This window comes from Ailuropoda melanoleuca, chromosome 7, assembly GCF_002007445.2.
Source record: "Ailuropoda melanoleuca isolate Jingjing chromosome 7, ASM200744v2, whole genome shotgun sequence".
NCBI classification, from domain to species: domain Eukaryota; kingdom Metazoa; phylum Chordata; class Mammalia; order Carnivora; family Ursidae; genus Ailuropoda; species Ailuropoda melanoleuca.
The window spans coordinates 60,769,211-60,774,296 of record NC_048224.1 but is presented as its reverse complement, the minus strand read 5'-3'; the positions used below and the strand labels follow the sequence as shown (position 1 = coordinate 60,774,296).

At 42.2% G+C, this 5,086-nt stretch overlaps 1 long non-coding RNA gene across 2 annotated transcripts; it reads left to right on the top strand.

Moving 5' to 3' along the window:
- Positions 1 to 246: 246 nt before the first annotated feature.
- On the top strand, positions 247 to 4,738 carry LOC117803060. Of its 2 annotated transcripts, none has more exons than XR_004626656.1 (3): positions 247 to 293; positions 2,676 to 2,906; positions 3,616 to 4,738. It is a non-coding gene; the product is annotated as an uncharacterized LOC117803060 (long non-coding RNA). The 2 variants fall into 2 exon arrangements; XR_004626657.1 differs by lacking the exon at positions 247 to 293 and adding an exon at positions 2,289 to 2,480.
- Positions 4,739 to 5,086: the final 348 nt, after the last annotated feature.

Genomic DNA, 5,086 nt, shown 5'->3' with positions numbered 1-5,086 from the left:
TAGCCTCCTTTGGCTTCAGTAAGTGTGGCCCTAAGCACGGGGTCTTAGCTTCCTCTTGGAGTCCAAGAATCAGGGGTATTAAGAGGGAAGAGAGATGGGGAAATGAAATGCTGTGTGATTCTTTTCTTTGTCCTTGTGTCATATATGAATCTAGTGCCCATGACCCACCTGAGACATTTCAGAGAACCAACCTTGTCTTTTTTCTCCGTAGGATCCAGCATGGCTGAGAAAGTCATCCAGACTCGGAGTGCAGTAACAATGCAGGAAGGACAAGCGGCCACCATTTTCTGCAAGTATGAAACCAGTTGGAGTAATTATTATACTTTGTATTGGTACAAACAGCCTCCCAGCGGAGAGATGATTTTCCTCATTTACCAGGATGAAAACAAGCCAAATGCAAAGCAGGGTCGCTTCTCTGTGAACTTTCAAAAGACAGAAAAATCCATCAGTCTAACCATCTCTCCCTTACAACTGACAGACTCGGCGGTGTATTTCTGTGCTCTTGGTAGCTCCACAGTAATAAAAATAATAGTGAAAGATAAACAAAAACCTTAGCTCCATAAAGGCAGCCATCTGCTCAGATTCCCAGATATTATGTTGGTATCTTGGGTTAAATAAACCACAAAGTGGTTTCTCAATGACCCTTCAACAGTTAGATTTGTTAAAAGGAAACAGGAAGCTCAGAATGGAGTCATTTGTGCTAACGCCCACATCAGTAAACCAAGTAAACCAAGACTCAATCCCTAAGCTAACTGTAGTTGCAACCTCCCAGGAATGTGACCTCTAACCAGTCAACATGGAATTACCCATCAGCACTAACGAGATAACCTACCAGATAAGAGTTTTCCTGTTCCTCTTAGGAAGGTGACCTTGCCTAAAACAATGCATTTTTTGCTAATAATTTCCCTTTTTTTGCCTCCTTTCCACCAAATCTTACACTAAACAATGAACAATGTGGGCTTTGGCAACTGCCTTCAAATGCGGAAAGAGCAAAGTATTAAGGAACGTGAAAGGAATTTGGTTGAGAGGGAGTTTTAGAACTACTTCTGGGAGAAAAAATATCACAGAAATAGTTCTAAAATCCGCAACTGACTAAAAATGCTGCAGTCTTTCATCTCAGGGTATTGCGGTAGAAAGCTCTTTACTGAGCCTTACCACTAGAGGGAGGTAGCATTTACAAGGTATTTATCTTGAGATCTAAAACACAAACCTTGAAGAAGAAAAAAAAGAAAGGAAGGAAGACTGTGGACTGACTTGGCTCCCAGTTCTAAGTAAAGGAGTTCATATATAGTCACAAGAGGGAGCTGTTACACCTGCAAACCAGTGGTCCTTCCAGAGTGAGGGGGAGGTTATCACTGAGTTGTGCAAAAATTTCATTTTCCTCCTCTTTGTCACCTTGTACTCCTATGATCTCACATGGAGTGTGTGCACAGCTTCAAGGACATAGGCAAACCTCTTCACCAACATAAACAGCTGACCACTCATAGGAAGAAAAGAGAGAGGTGATTCATAGTTTAATTTTTAACTGCCAAACATTGGTTCCTCTAGTAGAGTGATAAGCTTGTTATTATAGCAGAGAAGGATGAGTAATTTTAATTTTATTCTATCCCATTTCTTTACTAACAACCATTTTTGAGAATAAACAGGGAAACTCTTTTATGTTTATTTCCACCTTTCTTGGAAAATGGCTTCATCTCAAATGATCTGTTCTCATGTCTTCTTTCTTTTTAGTGGCCTCGATGCATGCCACCACTAGGCATTGGCATGGAGATGAGAAAATATGTGTTAAAGAGGGGCTCAGGTGGGATGGGAATAAGTACCACTCAAGTCATTGGTTCCTGTATCAAGACCAGAGGCATCCATCAATGCCTATCTGGAAGTTGCTTAAAACATCGTTGCTGGAGCCAGCATGGGAGACCTGAATACTAGGCACCTTGACTCTTAGACTGGATTCCAATTTTGTCTTTTCCTGTTAAACTAAACACCGTAGCATCATACAGCTATGAAGTTATTTTTGCCAAAGAGTTGCAAATATTTTCTTCTTATTGGATGTTTAACTCAGCTTATGATCATTTCTTTTTTTTTAAAAAGATTTTTTATTTATTTATTCGACAGAGATAGAGACAGCCAGCGAGAGAGGGAACACAAGCAGGGGGAGTGGGAGAGGAAGAAGCAGGCTCCTAGCAGAAGAGCCTGATGTGGGGCTCGATCCCATAATGCCGGGATCACGCCCAGAGCCAAAGGCAGATGCTTAACTGCTGGGCCACCCAGGCGGCCCATGATCATTTCTTTTTAACAGAAAGAAGTCTCTAACTTTTGAAGTTATATTGTTTATTACAGCTCTTGAGATGTACTTGTTCTGGCTGGGAATATGGATAGGAATTCTCTGCTTCCTTTTGCCGTCCAGGGCTCGACATAGGTTTCTTGGATTAAAGGACATTTCATACCAACTCAATGGAACATCAAGCCAGCAATTAGTGGTGGGTTTTGCCTTGTACCACAAACGCGAGATAGATAATCTCCTTGGGGATGATTTTGCTCATTCAGATTCACTCAGACGTAACTTATTTGAGTTTGAACCTTGAAAAGGATCTCAGTGTAAACCCTCTGACTTAGGGCTAGACACTGGGAAAACATTCTTAGCTCTCTTTTCAAATTTTTTGTTTAATCCTAAGGATGGGAGTAGACCCAACCAAGAGACTGCTCTGTCCTTAGCCGATGCTTGGCTGGGGAACACCCAAATTGAACGCTGCCTGAGGAAGAGCTATGTTAGTGGCTGCTATGCTGTTGCTGGGACCTCCCCCAACCTAGGTTAAGATAAAAACTCTGAGCTCTGAGACCTGGGACCCTGGTTCGCACTGGAACTATGAGATCACTAACAGGAATCGCTCTTCTCCTAACTTTAGGTAAGTGATCTGGGTCTAATAAGGATGACTTTCATTGCTAAAGACAAAAAACAGGGGCGCCTGGGTGGCACAGTGGTTAAGCATCTGCCTTTGGCTCAGGGCGTGATCCTGGTGTTGTGGGATCAAGCCCCACATCAGGCTCTTCTGCTAGGAGCCTGCTTCTTCCTCTCCCACTCCCCCTGCTTGTGTTCCCTCTCTCGCTGGCTGTCTCTATCTCTGTNCGCTGGCTGTCTCTATCTCTGTCGAATAAATAAATAAAATCTTTAAAAAAAAAAAAGACAAAAAACAAGTATCTGCTACTTCTCCTTCTTCCACTGTATTTACTAAACTAGTGGAAAAATTTGCATTTATACTTTTCTGTGTGTCTATGGGTTTCTCTTGAGAGTCTGAATATCATCGTGAGGGGCTGATCATATCCACTCTTCACAGAAGATCTCCCGAGTCTCACAGCTCTCAGGCTGGTAAGGAGGTTTGAGTTCATTGAGCCCAATGGTCACGGAACACAGAAATTTGTCTTTGGCCTTGTGGATCTGGATCGCTCGATAATAAACACCAGTAAAATTTCTCTTGCCCTATGTAACACATACCACAATGCTCAAGTTTTGGTGTAAGGCCAGAGAGGAGAGTTCTGGGAGTGCTTGTGAACCTGACCTTAGAGGTACCCACATCTGACAAACCAGAGCTAATCTATTGTTTCTCAACCCTTCAGGTATTATGAGTGATGCTAAGACCACACAGCCAAATGCAATGGAGAGTACTGAAGAAGAGCCTGTCCACCTGCCTTGTAACCACTCCACAATCAGTGGAAATGAGTATATATATTGGTATCAACAGATTCCCAGCCAGGGTCCAGAGTACATGATTCGTGGTCTAAAAGACAATGTGACTGATGGAAAGGCCACTCTGATCATCGCAGTAGCTAGAGTCCAGTACCTTGATTCTGCTGCGGGTCACCCTGGGAGATGCTGGTGTATACTACTGCATCCTGAGAGAGGCACACTAGCACAGGTGGGGCCGCCCCCATACACCATCTGTCTGATGGGGGAAGGGAAGCAGCAGACGTCATCGCCAGAGGCCACCGCACAAGAATGACCAGGAGCCCAGTAGAAGTGAAGTAAAGGAGAAAAGGGGAAAGAGTATAGTGAAGATAGTGCGGGAGTCAAAGAGGAAAGGATAGAAGGAACAAAGAGGATGAGGATGAAGAGCTTACATTATCAAAGGGACAGACTAAAAAGCTCGCAAGGAAACTAAGGTACACAATTGTAAACCTGCAATAAAGGGAAAAGGAGATGAGAATTTGCCATAGTTCTTTGTCTTAATCAAATGTTGCTTTCTATATAGGTCTCCCTGAAATAGGTGAGAACAACCACGGGGTTGTCTCAAAGACTTTCTTCATTCAGACCCTAAGAGGGGCCCAGGCTCTGGATCTTGCATCATATTAACCCTTCCGACTCCTCAAACATGGGAATGAATTTCAGAAACTGATTCATTCGCCCTTGAAAAAAAGTTGCTTATCTGTGGCACACACATCACTGGGATACAGACGATTTGGGGGAAGGGATAAATAAAGGACAAATATTTGGAATTTAATCTCATTTTTAGAATTTATGTTGAAATATGATTAGTACACACCAAAAAAACCACACAAATCTTTTCTTATTGCAAAAGACTCAAGTTATTACATAAGGTTGTAAAGTCAAGCCTGAAAGCCCAATCTGACTTTCCCCGCCTCCTCTCCGTTTCCTTTTCAATACCTGTGATAACCCATTTTGGCAGTTTGGAGTATGTCTTGACAATCACAGGCTTTTTCATTTATAAGGGTGCTCACATAAATACCCAATTTTCTTACATAAATTGAATCTATCAGATGTATTTTTCTGCAGATTGCTTTTATTTTTTTATTTAAAATGTATTTTTTATTTTATTTTATTTTTTTATGTTATGTTAGTCACCATACAGTACATCATTGGTTTTTAACGTAGTGTTCCATGATTCATTATTTGCATATAACACCCGGTGCTCATTACAACATGTGCCCTTAACACCCATCACCCAGCTACCCCACCACCCCTCCCGCGTCCCTTCTGAAACCCTCAGATTGTTTCCCTGAGTCCATAGCCTCTCATGGTTCGTCTCCCCCTCTGATTTCTTTTTAAAGATTTTGTTTATTTAGAAAGAGA